This window comes from Dreissena polymorpha, chromosome 15 (assembly GCF_020536995.1).
Source record: "Dreissena polymorpha isolate Duluth1 chromosome 15, UMN_Dpol_1.0, whole genome shotgun sequence".
NCBI lineage: Eukaryota > Metazoa > Mollusca > Bivalvia > Myida > Dreissenidae > Dreissena > Dreissena polymorpha.
The window spans coordinates 42331084-42351590 of NC_068369.1; positions in this window are offsets into that span (position 1 = coordinate 42331084).

The window sequence follows — 20507 nt, forward strand, 5'->3', positions numbered from 1 at the left end:
TACTACTACTACTTCTACAACTACTACTATAACAACTACAACAACAACTACTACTACTACAACTGCTACTAGTACTGCTACTGCTGCTATTACTACTACTGTTACTGCTACTACATATATATAATATCTGTGCACGACACATTTAACAAGATTGTTATTTTGTTTTGAAGAGATTGGTCGTTTAAAATAATTTTAATGAACTCATTTTGACAGAACAATAAAAAATGTATGCGTGTGCACAATTAGAGAATAGTATTGGAAGTTTACCTGTATATATTAAGGCATTGGATCTTTAGTCATTTAAAAATGTGTGCATTTAAGTGAATTAAGTGATTTTTAAATGGGGCATGCGACAATATGTACTACATATATAACAGTAGCAATATTTGAACAATAAAAACATGATAATACTGTCAACAAGGAAAATAGTTATGCACATATGCGTTCAATTTTGGGTGTATATTACGTATTGTTGTTGTTATTTTCATGTTGATTTTTATATCGTGTTCTAAATATAATATTTGAAGGGCCGTCATTTTTTTATTATAAGTAGTTCAATCTTGGCCTGTATCCGTATTAAGAAAGCTCAAATATTCGGAATGTAATGCATGTCTAAATAGAGAATTAGAGAATGGGATAAATCATTTTATGCACAATACATGTACTTTGAGAAGTTGCGACACCAAAAAATATTTAAAAAACCACTTTGGCGCATTAGATCGTATTTCAAGTTAGCAACATAATGAAACAAAAAACTTTTGTAAAAACAAATTAAACAATGGTTTAATCTATTGTATTCGATAATATAGTCAGATATTTGCTAAATTAAAAATGAAATTGTTACGTACCCCCCCCCCCCTCCATGATTAGATTTTAATAACAAGGTTCTAATGACACTTAAAAAAGGTTTTCCTGGATGTCTGCTTGGTCTGATAAGTGTGGGCCCGTCTCCCTTAACGGTTTCCGAGAAAATGTGTCTGGAACAGGAATGTCCTTACCTGGGCGATGTCTTACGTCAATGTCATAGGGCTGCATATGCAATAACATGCGTTGTAACCTTGCTGGTGCTGCATAAAAATGCTTCTTGAAAATTGAAACCAGCGGTAAATGGTCCGTTTCAACTGTATTTTTTTTACCGTAAACCCATTGGTGACAACGCTTTAACCCAAAAAGGATTCCCAAGCATTCTAGCTCAATCATGGCATAATTCTTTTGACTGTCTGTAAGCGACTTGGATATCGAAAAAAGGACAGCGGATTCGTGCTCAGCAAAGAAGCCTGCACTGGAATACCGAATTTGGGGCAGTTTGGGGGGGGAGTCACCCTCAGGTTGAAATTTTCACCCTGATGTATATATAACATCAGGCTGAAATTTTCACCCCAGAGGTCAATGTTCGAGGTCGGGATTCAAACTCGATTTTTTGGGTAAGGATACAACGCTGAGCTCGAATATGAAGTCCGTTTTCAGATATCTCAAGCCCTTATGGGTAAACCCATCGCCCCCTGGCCATTTTTACTGTCAAAAATATATACTCAAACCCGATGAACAGATATGGTTTTTCAAACCGCACAGGCTAATCCGGAAAGACATTTTACGCAAAATTATGCCTAACCCTCATGTAAAAGTCCAAAAACATCCAAAAAAGTTAGCCTGTGCAGTCAGCTTGTGCGGAGTGCACAGGCTGATCCGTGACGATATTTTACGCAAGATAAATTGTTAAAAAACAAACAAGTTACTGTCTGATCGTGTTTAACACATCCGGTTGGGACTATGGAAACGAAAAATATATTTCAATTTTAATTTAAAATATTATGTATCAAATATATGAGCTATGCGAACACATATTCATCGAATAAACCATTAATAGCAAAAGACAAAAGAGAAATTTCATTAAAACAAATTATAAAAAAATGTTAAAAAAACGTGAGATAGATATCGAGCTCATGACTGAGATAACTTAAGAGGAATTAACTTGAGTACAGCGCCATAACCAATTCTGATACGATTGCAAAATTATAGACATATTGATCATTTAAGGTATGACGTTAAATGTAAAACAAGAAACGTCAAAATGTAAACAAGAAAAGTGGCCAAACAAAACCAAAAATCAATTTATAAAATGATTTTTATTTAAACATGCCCGTATACATTTTCTGTGAAATGTACCCAATTTATACAGTGGACATATACCTTGGAGGTCTACGCTCGACACTCAAGCGACGCATGACATAAAGCTCGACAATTGAAGTCGACAGGTTACAATAAAGATTTGATTTTTTCGTATGTCACCATTGATTTCAGAAAACAAATTGCAACAAAATTTGACTGGCGACTGAAATGTCGAGCGTCATGTCATGCATCGCGTTGTCAAGCGGCGCTTCAAATGTCGACTTCAATTGTCGCGTGTCGAATTTGATCGTCGAGCGTCGACCTTCGAGCCCGACACTCAACATTTGCGCGACGCTCGACAAGACGCTCGACACATGACATTACGCGCGGTATTATAGCTTCCCAAATGTCGCAAAATAGTCGCCCGTCGACCTAATTTCCCTATATCGACACTCGACATTTGCGCGACGGGCGACACGACGCTCGACACATTACATTACGCTCGACACTCTACCGAGCAAATGTCGCGCAAGTGTTGAATACCCACCGGTGTTCGAGTATTTTTTCCACTGCAAGTCCTGGTGTCAAGGTTAGTATTAACAAAGTCCTTCTCATTACCAAAATGAAAATTATACTACATAGCACAACAATGGACAATTCGGTAATGAGTAGGACTCCTGGACTTGCAGCAGAAAAAAATACACTAACACCGGTCGACATTCGATACTCGCGCGACATTTGCTCTATACAGTGTCGAGCTTCATGTCATGTGTCGAGCGATGTTACGCGGGTCGCGCAAATGTCGAATGTCGAATTATGGAAATTAGATGCCGGGTGACAATTGCGCGACATTTGCTCGATATAGTGTCGACTGCAATGCCATGTGTCGAGCGTCGTGTCGTGCGTCCCGCAAATCTCGAGTGTCGCGCTCGAAGGTCGATGCTCGACAGTCAAAGTCGACACGCGACAATTGAAGTCGAGATTCGAAGCGACGCTCGACAATCAAAGCGACGCACAATATGACGCTCGACATTTCAGTCGACAGCCAAATGGTTTTGTATTATTTGTTCCCTGAAACCCATCGCGACACACACGACATAATTACACATGATGGGTGCTGTATTGTATTTGTCTAAGTCTCGAACAAGCATGTTGCCCGATTTTATTAATGCTGATAAGAATTATTTTAGGCTCAATCTATTTAGTTTAAAAAGAATCATGATTGATTCTTTTTCCTATTTGTTCCTGTTGTTTCTATTTGTGAAGTTAGGGCTCATTTGTTCCTATGAGAGACGCATTTTTTTTTAATGTTGACATCAACAAGTATTGTAAAAGGGGGACACAAAATTGAAAAGCAAGAGCAATGTCGACGATTAATACTGCCTGTCATAATAACCCAAAGCAATCTGAATAAACTTTCTTCAAACATTGGAAATAAAACTAATAATCAGATAATAAAAAGTTTTTGATAGTAATTTAAATTTTGGATTTAATAAAGAGATATGTTATAATCATAATTACATGTAATTAGATTATTGTCCCTGTGTTTTTAACAATCGTATAGATCATTCTCCTCGGGCTCCTGACTTGGCCTAATACGAAATGCCTTTCTGAAAAAATCGCAGAACTTATATGACGTCACTTATTTCGTGAGATAATGTAAGAAAGTATGCTTAATCAACTCTAGTTGGAACCAGGTCATATAATTATTTGCTTCAAAGCTACATAGACCGTACTAGGACATGAAAATAATATATGTATATTCTTGTTACAATGAGGCAATTTATTGACTATCCTATAATGCAATTTCCATTTTCAGAATCAACTAATCGGCAGTCATTTGCTTTTTGTTTACATGTAATTGCACGTCCCCACTAACATTGGTAAGGGGGGGGGGGTATACAGGAGTTACTTTATTGGTCGGTCCGTCGGTCTGTCCCAAAATCTTGTCCGGACCATAACTATGTCATTTATAATTATAATTTTGAACTGACTTGGAACATTTGTTCACCATCATGCGAAAGAAGCATTTAAGGTCAAAATGCCCAAAAATGAGCCAATCCGGGCCATAACTATGCCATGTATTGTTTTAAAATCAATTGGCTAATTGTTCACCATCATTGGACGGTGTGTCATGCGAAAGAATTACGTCGATATATCAAACTTTGAGTTCAATGGTAAAATAATAATTCTTAAAAGCGCCATAATTAGCTAATCTTATTTTGTGAAGACAGCATGCAATATAATTATTATGTGTCAATGCGGCATGTGGGGGTAGTCGTCATGTCCGTGACAAAGCAAATTTTGTTTTTGTCACGAAAGTGTTCATTTATGATTCGATATGGACATTTTAGCATCTCAAAATATGAAAACCCCAACAGTTGACTCAAGTGGTGTACTTTCTTTCAGAAACGGAAAACAAAACAGTTTTTGTGTCCTAAGAATGATTAGCAAAACACATGTGAAAGATAGTTTACTTTGAGACTCTTGTTTTAATTTAAAATGACATCCCAAAACGAAGATGTTTCCAGAAGGAGAAACACAAACAGTAATTTAATGTTGCAATACTTGCACATGCTTATTTTACATCATTGTTAAGAATTTGACAATGTCCACTTTGTTCAGGACTTTAACTATTAAATGATCACATGCGATATGACAATAATTTTGTATGAGTAAAGGTGTTTGAGCAGAATATCATGCAAAACAATATGGTAGCAATAAATATGTTGTTGTAATGCACGACTTCTAGTAAAAGTAGAATCAATTATACTAAAAGTAGCAAATCTGGTAGTGGTGGTAACAATAGTAACAGTTTTGTTGCTACATGTAATGGATATGGTGGTTCAGAGAAGTAAAAGAAGTTTTTAATGCCGATAATTATTGTATGTAGGCACATTTACATAAATAGAAAACGTTGATGTAATATAATAGAAAGAATACATTTAAAAAACGAGCTGAATAAAACTACTTAACACTGTCCTGAAAATTGATAAAATTAACGATCCTAATTTGGGTTGATTTTGTAAATGTTTAGTACGACAGTTAAACAAATGATATAATTTACTTATTGTGTATGTCTTATTTGAAGAAATAATAACAATAGTAGGGGGAATAGTAGAGTAATAGTAGAAGTAGTAGTCAGTTCTTTGTTTTATATTCAAGTTTTATTCAATTAGTAAAGCGAACAGGTCCCAATTAAACCCAATACACACCATTAACCCGGGGCACTGCCCACTAGATGCAGAAAATTGCGATTTCATGGGCTGTTATCTTGATGGAGGTGTTTTTGTTTCCTCAATCAACTGCCGATTCGCGGTTTCTTTGGAATATAAATCAATGCCTGTCATGTCCGCAACAGATCGACCGCTACACCTAGTATAGTTTCTTGCATACACTAACAGTCGATGAGAGAGCATCAGTAACTCTGAGGGAACAGTAAACAACTGTTTAAAATTCCAAATACTTAAATCTTATATAAAATTCATTATGTTAAATAAATCTTTTTGGACTGGTTATTGAGTATGATTTAAAATATTTAAAAATGTTAGAAATTGACATTACGCCAATATCTTCCTAAACTTGAAATGTACATGTTGTTTGAATAAATAAAATTTAAAAACTAAATTTTATCAATGTTCGTCTAAATACGGGTATATATTCACTTTCGGTATACATGTATAAAATACTAGGTAGAAATTAATATTGGGTCGTAGACCCAATAAATATTTTCTAATTATTAGGTCAGACCCATCATGTAGGTGTATGTATATTTGTACTAACTGTTAGCTTAAACTGATGTATATAGGCATACATACTATGATGAAAGTATACTTATGGGTTTCTGAACGTTGGTATGCCTGGAACACCAGTCTTTTTGCTTGGACCCGATTATTAGGTATAGGAAGATAAACCCAATATCTGGGCGTTTTTAAGGATATATAGTTATAGTTATAGTTATAATATATATATATATATATATATATATATATATATATATATATATATATATATATATATATATATATATATATATATATATATATATATATATATATATTTATTTATTTATAGTTATATATATAGTTATATATAGTTATATATATAGTTATATATATAGTTATATATATAGTTATATATAGTTATGCTTCTTGTACTTGCTCTAAAGGCTGTCTATTTCCATGAACTTGTTAGTTGAATACGTTTTATTATTTTTCACGTACAAAGCACTCGAGGGAGAGACAGAGAGAGAGTGGGGGAGGGTCAGCGTAGAGATAATGCATTGTCGTTTGGCAGAAGCTCCATCGGGAGGACGGGCACAACTGGTTCTCACCTGCTACTCAACTCTGACTTCTGGTTCCAGGACCTTTACCCATGCACACCCTTGTAACCGCTTCTGCTGGTGGGCGAAACGGGGTAAGTGTTCTGGTATGTTTCAAACGATAATCTGCAAGTTGTTGGAGAGGAGACGGGCGCCGCGAAGATTTACGCAAGCCATTTGGACAGAAATAGCAACAAAGGGTCAATTCCTAGGAACATAGAGCGTGACAAAACAACATGCGTGCGGAAAGTTCCACGAACTGACGCAAGAGCTGAAGCGCTACCGCAGAGACATCAAAGGACTAGCGTAGCGAGGTAAGGTGGCAAGGCTTCGGAGAAACATCAACAGACGAATGGGTCAAACTATTGTTCAGCAGGAAGTATTTCAAACATCGTTACGTTATTGCTTTCATCGTTATGAAAGAGGTAATCAACAGCGTCATCAGTTGCAACAGAGTCTCCAGCAGACTCATCTCGTTTCGTACCTGAGCGAGAACTCACAACAGTACAATCATCCAGCTCTACGCATAAAATCAGACTATGTAGACGAGGGGATCGAACAGTTTAATAAAATGTCAAAGCGAATCATAGAGCAAATCAGAGTCAGAGCAAATGTCAAAAGCAAAGACTTCCTTATTGTCCTCGGTGATTAGAACGCAAGGTTGAACCATATGCCTAACAAGACTGGTAAGGGACAGTAGGTAGATTTGGTATAGCAGAAACAAATAAAAAGAGGCTTTTACTTCTTGAGTTCACTAGAACCCGCCAAACAAACCGTCCAGAACAGCAACCTGGCATGCTCCAAACGGGCAAGTACGCAACAAGATCAATTTCATACGGTTCTAGTCAAACATGGACAAGGCAATCACAAGAACGTTTTCTGGCACAGACATCGGTAGCAACCATGACTTACTGCCCGCCACCATCAAACTGAAGTTTAAGAACAAGCGCATCACCAAGAACACTTGGGTCGGATTTGAGAAACTGAATTATCCAGATATAGCAGAGGCATTTAAAGAACAAATAGGTAGCAGGTTTCCAGCCCTGATCATATTAGACAATTATATCGACACCAACAACATCAATAAAGTAATGCTGTCATCGGCCACAGAAGTTCTTGATAGGGAGAAGGAAGAACAAATCAAGGGTGACGACCGAGATCATGGACATCTGCGACAAAAAATAGAGCTGAGGCATTATAAGTACACAAGACTGGATCTAGCACAGAATAGCAGTAAATAGGGAGGTAAGGATGAAGATACAAGTGGCAAAGGGGGAGTGGATTAAGGGGTAATATATCATTATTAAAAAGATGACCACAGGCAGCAGTAATAAGTCCTTCAGCACCCTCAAGATCCTCAAGAAGACCAGTCTTCCCAAGGCCATGGCTATGCCAGACACTGACGAGAACATATTGACCGAGATTGCCGCAGTCCTAAACAAGTGGACGGAATAATGCGACGACCTCTATTACTACCCGCTTCAACCAGATCTCAGTCCTCTTCAGAACAATACCAGACCAAAAGCGAATGACGACATTCCGGCAGAGATGGAGGAGACAGTGCGAAGTTTGAATGTAGAAAAATCTTTGATAATAAACAACGTCTCTACTGATTGAGCACGGTCGAGGGGCAACGACTTCAGTAATAACGGCATTATTGCAGAAGATCTGGGAAGAAGTGACTCAAGAAGTGGACTCCGTTTCTGGTCATCCCCCTACAAAAAAGTGATACCTCAAGCTGCACGAGAAGTACCGTTATATCAGCAGCATCAGCTATCATAGAAAAGTCATGTTGTGCATCATCTTTAACCGACTGAAAACTAAAATCCGATATCCGGAGAGACGGACAGACGAATATACAGCGGACAGTGCAAACTATGGATGCGATAGATACACGTTCCAAGTCGGTTATATACGAAGGTCTTTTGCTTTTTAAAGCTGTTATGGAATTATGACATTTAATAATTTTATCTAGCGTCTTTGATATGACACAAGTGAAAACCCGTTTATATGTGTTCAGTCTACCCATATACCTTTACCGTAACCACACTTTATAAAGAAAACGCTGACCAAAATTTGACTAACACTTGACTTACACAGGTCATACGCGAAGATATCTTTGACGTTGTCGTTATGTAGTTCACACAACAGACAACGTATTGAAATGCTTATTTGACTAACTAAATATTTATCAAATTATCATGATCATATAGCGTTTAGGAGTTTCGATTCTGAACTTTGTAATGTTTGCATACTACATGTCACGAACTCTTGTATGTATCAGCAATACGGTGGACAAATCATTGTTTAAATAGTTTAACAAGAACAATGCATGTCAAAAAACGCAAGTCTGATATATCAAAGCTGACTGAACCATCCTTACACTTTTCAAATGTCAATTGTTATGCTTTATTTTTCAAACAATTGTATTGATCTTAATGTCGTTTGAGACCCAATCCCAGAAAAGAACGGATGGTCACGGCAGTTCCGGATCATCCCGGACCCCCCCCCCCCTCCCCGCCCCCTTATCAAGATCTGAGACAATTCGGGACGATCCTTGAACGTTTAAGGATTTTTAAGCGTCGACTGTCTTCCAAACATCATCACCCCGTTGACAACACGGCATCCACACGGGCAAACATGGCATCAACACGCTTTCAACACGGTGCCCACACGGACTGTCCCGGCCGAGCAACGCTCTATTAGGTAAAAACACGGCACAAGCACGGATTGCACCGGATAAACGAGGACCAACGCGGCATCTACACGGACCGCCCCGGACCTTTACGAAAACGAAACGGACAATCACGGACGCGATTAGGAGAAAGCAAGACCTGTCCCGGACGGACAATAACTTGTATGAAAGCAGGTTGATTTTCGGTAATTTCATCATTGCGCAATCGGATCTCGAAGATGTAATATCGAACGCACTTGTGTACACATTGACATGAGCCATTGATTTTTTTTTATAAAACTCTTTCTTGCAAAACATTTTAATTTTATAGTCATAACACATAACAGAATCTTGCACATATAATTAACAAATGATACTCACTTCTTAAATTTTTTCATAAAAAGTAAGTCCACATAATATTGTTCAACTCGACTACATGGCATTACGTGTCAATAGAATATTTCGTTACAATGTTCGTTTCATAGCGTCCTGAGCTGAAGTGGTCCGAAGCTATTAGCATTTGTTTTTTATGCCTTTGTGGTTGAGTTCGAAGAAAGCTTCGACACCCGATCTATGAGCGGGTTGTCGTTTCGCAATTGTCCTGGTATGATGTTGTCCTTATAGTCAGCTACACTTACTCGCTCATTTCCATAGCGCTGTCTCAGATTATGTATGCAGATGCAAGACAGCACAATGAACGTCATCGTCTCTGGAGGCTGCAACATTAACGTGTCTAGATATCGAAAGCAATGCGCAAGTATCCCGAACGCGTTTTTCATAATACGTCGCCTGTTTAAATATGACCATCCGTCATCCGTATTTTCAGCGTGTTTACACTATGAGAATCCTTGTAAGCATCCTTTCTATCCGCCATCGCCCTTGATATTTTGAGTTCTAAAATGACATATCTGTGTATCCGCCGTGTTTTCACCGTGTTTGTCCGTGTATGCAACGTCTTCCTCATTAGCAGCTCCGTGATGATCCGTGATGGTCGCGATAAAATCAATCAGTATAAGCGTGTTCCGTGTTACCGCCGCGAAACAATCGAAGTCATTTCCGGATGAATGTTGGTTATCGCTGTTATAACGAACTGTTTATCGTTCTGATGGTTGTTGATTCTTACACGTCGGAAATCAGACTCTTCCGTTACTATATCAATATTCCACACTTAGTCGAAAAATATTTATGAATTTTAACACGATCCGGGAGATAAATGTGGATAATTATGCAACAAACAATGTGCGGAGCTAAATGTTGTGAAAGTAGTTCCGGAAATTCCAATAAATAATGTCGTAAAATACAACTGCTTAAACGCGTGATCTTGCAAACTGTTGATTAAAATAGTTTATGTATCATAAAATAGCAATAAAATAACCAGTTGAACCATTGTTATATATAAGCTTACATACATATTTAAGTTTGGCTAATTCGGCAATTATTTTGAATTTTGTTTTATTTATTACATTAATAACGTTACTATGTTTAACACTCCATATGAAGTCACTTGGATTATTCGCTCGATGTTAATATATAAAGCCGACGTCAATTTGAATTGTTTAGTTGTTTTGATGTCACGTAAATTATGGCTGAAACGGGTACCGAAAACAAATCGAATTCTCGGGTCGAAAAATTACCCGCAAATCAGGGACAATGCTTTTGTTGAACGATACCAGGACATATCGCGAATTAACATAAGGAAATATAAGGGTTTATTTGTATCAACAGAAAGGGCAGTCAAAATGTATTTTAAATCATTTTTAGCATTTTTATATTCCAAATTAAGAGAATCAACGCACCAAACGCATTTAAGTCGATGTATGGTATTCAGAAAAATGGATAAAAATTAATTTTGACAAATACAGGGCGAATTTCTGAAGCGAAACCTGTCTGCAAAACATTTATTGGCTTCAAACTTGAAACGGCATTTAAAGCGAAAATAAGTTAGTCCCTTGCCTTCACGCTTAAGTAAGAAAAGTTTTATTTTAGGTTCATAACTTGCAGTTGTTCTGTGTTTGTTATTGTTCTACCCAGTAAATGATGTTAAAATAATGAGGTTAGTACCGTACAATACTAAAAACGATGTTCCACAACATGGTGTATACATCTTACACCATGTAAGTACTTGTCATTATTTGATAAAGGACACGCGTTATATAAAGCAGGTGTATGTTAAGTATAAACGTATTTAGATCCTGAACCGAACTGACTCGAAATTCTACGTTTTGTAATATAAATTTTAACCCGCCGATCCGACCAGAAGACTTTTTTTTGACCCGTTCGAGCCCTAACGGTAGCTCGTTTGTGTATCTTTTCATCGCGGCACAAAAGGCGAAGTATAGATTAAAATAGTTTTCATATTATATAGACAAGTTATATAAATTTGTAATAAAATTTATAAAAAAATACGGCATTGTGTTGGTTATTGCGGCATTTACCAACGATTTGTCGTTCCGATGCTATCGCCCTCAAACATAGGCACATACTATCTGCAAATCATGTCCATTTTCCAAACCACTTGCTCTTGTGTAATTTAATTAAGTGTCTGTTTTAATTAATCAATGTTGTTGAGTGTTTGTTCAAATGTTAACTCACCGGCATGTGATAGTATTTCACAATCTCTGGTGTATTTCTGATCTGCACAAAGTCGCCAACATCAAAGCGAGGAGAACTTGATTTGCCATGAACATCACCAGATAAAGGGCTAGTCGTGGTGTTACCGTCACTTTGAACATTAACTTCGGTCAATGAAGCTGGGTTCAACGTCCACCTCAATAAGAAAGTTCATAGAACGTTTTAAATTATTTGTGACAATAAAGCAATGGCCACAATGTCATTATCACACTGAAAGTGAACATAAATATAAAATATCAACAACGCTATACTCATCACAGTCATCTACAACTTCTACTGTAACTTAATGTTTTATCATTTTTACAAAAAAGCAATAATAACAAAGGCAGCTTAAAATCTAACGTCTACGATAATATGTTTTTCATTTATTTAAAAAATACGTAAAAGGCGCTACGCTTGTATTATTATATATTTATTGGTGCGAATTTTATAAGATGATTGTTTCAATTTATAGCGTTCATTTAATAGATTTGCTAGTTGCGAGTATTTCAATAATGAATGCCTTTCAACTGCACAATAGTATCATAGAAAATACAACAATAACGCCGTAATACAATGCAATAAAACGTTATGTAAATCAATATACGTATACCGAAAAAGAGTACCTCAAATACACCAACTATCGGCAAGGCAACGTGCAATATAATTTCGACATCATATGTATTTTGAAGAAGTCGATTTGAAACAGCATAAACTTTACGATATACGTTTACAAATAACTGATTGTCCTCATTAGTGCAAACAAATGAATAGTTCACATGCAAAGTAAAAGAAGAAAGTAAAAAAACAAAATTAAAGTGGCAGTTAAAAAGTAAAACTTATAAAAATCAATAATTTTAATTAAATCGTGTCATTTTTAAATTATTGTTTTTCTTTTTTCATTAACGTCAAGGGATTTTAAATTATGGTAAATAAGAAATATATATCAAAATCAAACAAGTATATTTGGATTTTGTAATAACTATTACAACACAATTTGAAAAAAGTTCAAACAATGTTTAAAACCTTATTTACATTCTGGAAATGATGGGTAATGTTCATGAACTTAATTGTACGGATGGTCTCACCCTTATGCTGATTTAAGTGGGGCAATGGTCAATACCAAACATTCATTGTCTTCCACCGCCGCTGCACAACAGCCAGAGATCATCCAGCAACTTGAACCAAGTAAAACGCAATGATTCCAGCTTAACTGAACCGTACAATAGGACGCACAGGGAGAGAATCAATCTTCTTTGCATAAAATTGAACACGGAACAGATAGTCGTGGTGTGTGAGGATTAAAATTGATCTCGTTAAATGTTTGCGGACTCAGATCAAAATAAATTTGTCAAGAGTTTTATTCATTACTATGCAATTTTGATATCATTGGTTTGCTGGAAACAAAACTTACGTTGTAGATGATTTAGAAATAAATGTGTTGGAATTGCAATTTTAAAACAGAAAGAATTCTCGGTACGTAAATCAGGTGGAATTTGTCTCGCCGTCAAAAATTAAATCTGTAAATATCTCACCGTTATTCTGTAAAGCTGTAAGTTTGTATTTAGGTTTAAAGTATCTAAACAGTTAGCTAAAACTGGGGATATACTGTGTGGTGTTTTATATGTACCGCATGAAAACTCTGTACATGTAAATGATGATATATTTTCCGAAATCCAGTTAGAAATTGATAAAGTAATATGTGTATGTTTGGTGACTGGAACAGTCGAACAAAACAGTTAGCAGATTATAATACAGTTGATCTCGATATTTTTGTGAGTTACACTTAGATGACATTTACAACGATTTAATACGTGATGGGAAACTATTTTTAGAATCAACTATGACTGTTACTCGGAAGAACATAGATAAAACGGCAAATGGTTTTGGCTACAAGCTTATACATTTCTTACAAAGAAACCGATTTTACACATTAAATGGTCGAACAAATATGACTATATTGGTAATTTCACTAACATCAATTCAAGCTGCATAAACATTTTTGTAAATTCTCCTAAGTTATTAAATTATTCAGTATTGAAGTTTTACATTTGTGTCCATTACCTTCAGATGTGCACAACCCCGTTACTATACTGCTCAAGTTTCCTAATTAAAAGAACAGTAATATTGCCACTTATAATAATACATGTATATGTTTAAATGGTTGTGCAGATGTTGATGTTTGTAAACATTTTACTTTTGTGGACGCAAATGTCGATGATGTAAACAATAATATAGTTAGCAATAACAATAATAATCATCATTATCATCATCATCATCATCATCATCAACATCATCACCATCATCATCATCATCATCATCATCATCAAGATTGTGTGAAATTATGGGATCGTGATAACTGTTATGTCCTGAAAATATTAACATATTAAATGTTGATGACACAATCCAAAATCTAGAAGCTTTTAAAACAACTGAAAATCGTTCAATTAATGACATGGGCAAGTTTTCGTCAAAATTGCGTTCAAAACGATTGTAAAAGCAGTTTTGGCACTTATAAAAAATCAAATAAAATAAAATATAGCAACGACGGTTGAAGCAAACATTGCATGGCTGGAACAGCATTCTAAAACTGTAAATGGCAACGACACTGTCTTTGATTTTATGAGCGATGAATCACAGCCACTTACCGTTTATAATAATGATTTACGTCATGCCGAGATAACATGTGAAGAAACCGATCATTGTATAAATTTGTTAAAAAACAAAGAATGCGGCATCGATAATATTCTAAAAACATTCTTTTCTGTTATGAAATATGAATATGTTAAACCATTTAACTAAGTATTTAGCTCTTGTATTGTACCTAGTAATTGGACAATAGGAAACATCAATCAAACTAAAAAAATACAGGGTCCGAAAAAGAACCTTCTAACCACAGACAAATCACTTTATTGAGCTGTGAAAGTAAATTATTCACATAAGTTTTACGTTTAGAACAATTTATCATAAAATAAGACCTAACTGGCAAATACCAAGCGGGTTTCCGCAAAAATCTTTCAACAGCTGACAATGTGTTGGTCTTATACGCGCTTATAAATATTCTCAGAATTCAAAAGAAAAAAAATATTGTGTGCATTTATTGATTTAAAGGCCGCCTTTGATACGATTAATAGGTCATTATTGTGCTATAAGTTAGGCCAGTTTAGTATGAGTGGAAAATTCGTAAATATTATTTAAATTATGTACAAAACCGTTAAATGATGTATTATGTATAATGGCGAAAGATCCAACTATTTCTCATGTTCAGTCGGAGTAAGGCAAGGCAAAAATGTATTCTTGTTGAATGACCTACATTCACAGTTTGAAAATAATAGATATGTCGATGGATTAAAATGTCTTACCCATTCACACTATATGTTTACATTTGTCAAACTATTTGTATTGCTATACGCTTAAGATACTGTTATCGTAGCAGAATCAGCAAACGATCTTCAATATTGTTTAAATGTGAATTCATGGCAGTGAAAACTAATTGTTAACAAGAGGAAGTCAAAAATTGCTATTTTAAGTAAAGGTAGATCAGTTAATTGTGAAATTAACTAAAAAGATCGTCCAATTGAAACTGTTGAAAGTATAAATAACTCTGTATTTTATGCAACAATGCAACGGTAATAAACCCTTCTTTAAAGACGCGATTTACTTCACAAAATATACCCATAATTCTTTGTGTTAACATGGATAGTTTAGACAAACGTGTTAATACACTGCGTAAACCGTGCGTCATATTTGTGACTACCGTCGGAATGTATGCAAATCGCACGGGTAAAGCACGTAGGCATTACGATCACCGAGCGTCTGAAACAGGATACACGTACGCAATTGCCAAAATTCATCATTCGCGGACCCACTTGTATTATTTTTAATATCAGAAAATGTGGATAAAACATGAGATGAACGCGCGTTAGCATGCCGTTGCCCATTCTTACTAAACCTTTTTGAAACGCAAAGGTTTGTCTTGCCATACCAAAGTTGTACATCAGGTCTGCAGTTGTAACAACGGCATTTAGTATGTAAAATGAGTAATGTCAAACCTGCTTTAAACACAACATGTGTAAGGGTTATCTGAGCTCCCTTTTTGATAACATAGTATGAAATATTAACGCTACTTGACAAATAATTCGGTACGAAAGAATGTATTTATAAAATGTATGAATTATGTTAGCACTGATCAACCATATTGTTCATTCGACATACGTATGAGAGCATTGTCTATCGTATACAAAATGTCCGATCTCACTTTAATGGTTCGATACAAAAGAGCCTTCCCAAGCTTGATCTATTTTGTCAAGATGTTTAGTTTAAATTTTCTTAAATTGTCTTACATTTTGCCAAATGCTCAAGATAATTCCATTCATTCACTAGTTTGCAATATTTAACAAGTTTTCCAGGAGATATGCTCAGCATGAATAAATTGTGAAGTAATCATCTGTAAAAAAAAGTCGCATAATCAGGTCGGTGGAACACAATAACGTTCATGCCAGTTTTCATTGAGATTTATTTTTGTTGATTTAACTCTAACACAACGTTTTCCAAGTTTCGTAAAATATTCTAAACAACAAGATACATGCGGCGGCCTAAAGGCCCCGCGACATCTACTAATTTCGACGTATTTGGTTGTTTGTCTAACGTGTATTCACTTCCCTACTAAAGTGAATATATTAATATACATTGAAACACTCAATGGTGACGTGTGCAATTTCCGACGGGTACTTGTGCAAAGTCACGTGTCCAAACGTAACGATGTAATATAACGAATGCAACGGACGTATATGGACGTAAGCCTTATATTTACAGGAAATCATACACCAATTAAGTGGCGCATGTGCTTACCCATTACATGACTAATTAGTGAAACAAGCAATCGGTAATAACTTGGTACATTCGCCTCGTCTAGTTTGGCGTTAATATATGATGTATATTGGTATATCCATATAGGTAGCCACGATATTGAATTTGATGCAAAACGAACATAAATTAATACTATCAATAGTAATTTATCTTATTCACTATGTTACAACAAAAGTTAAAATGATGTTCAAAGATTTATTATGCAATACGTTGAAATTCTTCAGAATTCAAAAAGGTGGTTTCATATTAAAAAACAAAATGATTTTTTTTACGAAATACAAAATGGACTAATCAATTGATGCGTTAATTTTGAATAAAGATAACCCTCGTTTTGGGCCAACATAAAAAATATCCGTCCACAGTATCAATCTTTAATTTTTTAGTTAAAATGGGCTATTCTCACACCGATGAGTACACGTTAGCGGTAACAAAATCGGCAATAGATTTTGGATTGCATCCATCCTTTCTTTCCGACGCGGATTCTGACGTCTGCATCCGTTCTTCTATTTTTATCCACTATATTGCCGAGATAGGTGCAGCTTTCCACGTCTTCGACCGCCTCGCCGTGGAATGTGATTGACGTGTCTTTGGATGACTTGGTCTTGAACGCATAAGGCAAAGCACGAGCAGCATTCCATCAAATGAAGCACAATTTGATATTTAGCGCCAAGATCAGGCTCGCCAATACCATACTACAGCCAATACTACTCTATGAAGCAGAAGCCTGGAAAACCACCGTCACCTTAATGAAGACAATCAAAGTCTCGATCAACATATGCCTGGTCAGACAAGGTCAGCAAAACGAGGACTTATGAAAAATACCAAAGCAGAACATCATTCAAAGACGTTTGCGATTGATAGGCCACACCCATTGCTTGCCTGCATCCAATGCGAAAAGGCAAAATCTGACAGTGAACCCCCAATAAAAGAGGAACAAAGGACAGCCAGTAAACATCTGGCGCTAAGATCTGGGTTCAGATGCCGAGCAGATTGGCAAGAGGTGGGGACAACTGGAGAGACTTGCCAAGAACTTAGACGGATAAAGGAAGCGAATAGGCGGCCTATAACCAAGCGGGGACCACAAGGGAACATAAGATGAAGAAGTCACATCTTTCTTAATTCAAAAACATTCAGACTAGCGAGGAGTGTCACACAAAAAGCAGGCCAATAAAAGTCTGTTTGAGATGGGGAGTAAGTTGAGTGCTTGTTCATAGCTCCCTTCTCGAATACGGAATAAGGGACAGTACCGTATTCGTTATTCAAGCTAAACATATTTCTTTAAGCTTTTGTTCAGATAAAAATAAGTACAATTCTTACGTTAATCAAAACAAAACAAAACGTAATATAATTCATGAATAAGGAGAGGGAACTAGTTACATATGCCTTAATCAAACCGAACAAGCAATTGTCTTGTGAAATAAAGTGAGTAATATAACCCCATTAATATAAATGATGCATCTGATTGACAAGTTTAATTGTATGTCAAGAAGCTCGTATATATTTACATTTTTTATTACGATATATGTTCGTGTTCTTCTTTGCGTTTAGAGAGGATTTCTTGTTCAAACATAATCGGCATGTATTACTTTAAATATAACCTCACATTAATCAAACCTTAAACTTATCAAGCGATTTTGCATTTATTTTTAATAGAATAGTGTATTCTAACTTATTTTGACTTGTTAGTGTTTTTATACTCAAATTCCTTTTAGGAGATGTAAAGGAAACAGGAACCATTTCTTTATTCCATTTTCAAGCCGAATAAGAAACTGGCGTTTTCTTACTTAGAGATACATTATAATTAAACAATTGTACCACATATAAATGGCAATCATTGTATTTGTAGTTTATATATTTATTGTATTACATTTCTGCGTATTTTTTAAATCATTATCTAGTTCCTTTTTCGCGTCTGAATAAGGAACATATAAGCAGCCCTCATTTCTTAATCAAACCGAGCAAGGAACTTGCATTTTCATTTAACAAAATAAACTAAAATGAACCAAGAAGTACTAAATATCAAATAAATCATTGCATATGCAGGTTAGATATTAAAAATAATATTGCAATACATTTCTACTTGTTTTACCCAATGATAACCAACTTAGTTGTAGGACTTGTGACAATCAGGGCCGTTCAATAGTTCCCCACGGCCCCTAATCGTGTGCAAATGTTGAAGGTCGCTTGATACACCGATGGCCGGTGCGAGCAATAATGCGTTTTCGGACTTCAAAATCAACGAAGAAAGCACGCTATTACAACGCTTATGCGCATAGGTATTTGAAGTGAAAAAACACATTGATAAATCTCCATGAAACTCTCAAGTCTACTATAGCCTTCTTGGCCGTTGAGTCCGTACCTTTATGGTGACGTATTCAAATTCGATTGTTTTGCATACTTTATCATATCTCTTTGTAACTGTTTACGTATGAGAACATAATGAGATATCCAAAACATGTATTACTTTTTCAACTATAGGTCTTGACCAAAAGTTTGGGTCAGATAAAAATTAAAGAACTTTATAAAACAGCAAAACTACAAACAAATACATTTAACCTAACCAATAATATAATGCTATTAATTAGTTGAATTCATATTGGCTTTGTTATTGAGCTCAAGACAGCCGTATTGGCCTGAAGCTCAATAACAAAGCAAATATGAAATCAACTAATTAATGACAATTTTATTAATTAACTTTATAATATTATTCAGCAAGAATAGCTTGAATTTCACTTTCGAATAACAGGTTTTTGCTATTGAATGAAGTATGAAGTTTTGAAAAATAGCAACATTTCTGTTCTATACAACCTTTACCCTGTTTATATTCCCATGCAAAATGCTTTGAAAATGTTATGTACACCAAAATACCTTTTAAGAGGTATCTTATTAATTTAATACAAAAATTGAATATTGTTGCAAGAGGAAACAAATGTTCCATGCATTTAAATTCAGAAGAATAATTATTATTCATTAATAGTGTAATATGAAGGCGATATTACTGAATAAGCATAGGAACAATAGCATTTAAACTTAGTATATGACAACAGATGCTTTCAAGACATTACACGATGCAGGAACACAATTTGACAGGTTGCGAAATTATGCAAAATTTACCTGAATAACATCCCAGCCACACTGGATCAACTACCGTTGTTTTTAATACAACTCAAAAAGACAATAAGGATTGAAAACTTACTTATTGCCATTAGGAATTACATTTGTAATGTGTAAATCCTCCATGATTTCGAATAAGTTTTGCTTTCGGCGCTCTTTTTAGCTTGAAACTATTCAAAGTTGTGGTAACACAGCACAATTGTTAATGTCGAAAAAGGGAGCTGAATATATTAGGGCTGAGTGCTTTAAGTAAATTGCAATATTATATCTTTAAAGATTTAAACTTTTGCACCAAAACTAAGCATACAACTTCAAAATGGCGTCCAAAATTGTCGAAATTTTAGATTCTCATATAAGGCCGAGTTTTTCACTCTTTTATGATTGGCTGAATCTCGTATTGGCAGACCTTTACCCGTATTGGCCGTGTTTTTCCATATTTGCCGCCTTTTTCTCGTATAAGGCGAGTTTCGCGCTTTATTGGCGAGGCTCAACTTGTATGGGGCGAACAAATTGAACACATTCTCGTCTAATATTATAATGTTAATTAATAATATAAAGCTGCGCTTAACTAGAAATTAATGATCCGAATTCAATTACAATCCACAAAACATAAGGCCTTTATTACTAACGAACACTTTCGGAAAATGTTACATTTTAAAGGTTGTTTTTTAGTAAAGCTTCTATATACAAGATATGTTTGTGACCAGACAAAATTAGAGCATATATTTGATTTCATAAAAAAACACTGACAAAAAGGACTACGATGACGAAAAAATCTCATATATATTTGGAGACCTCTAATATCATGTG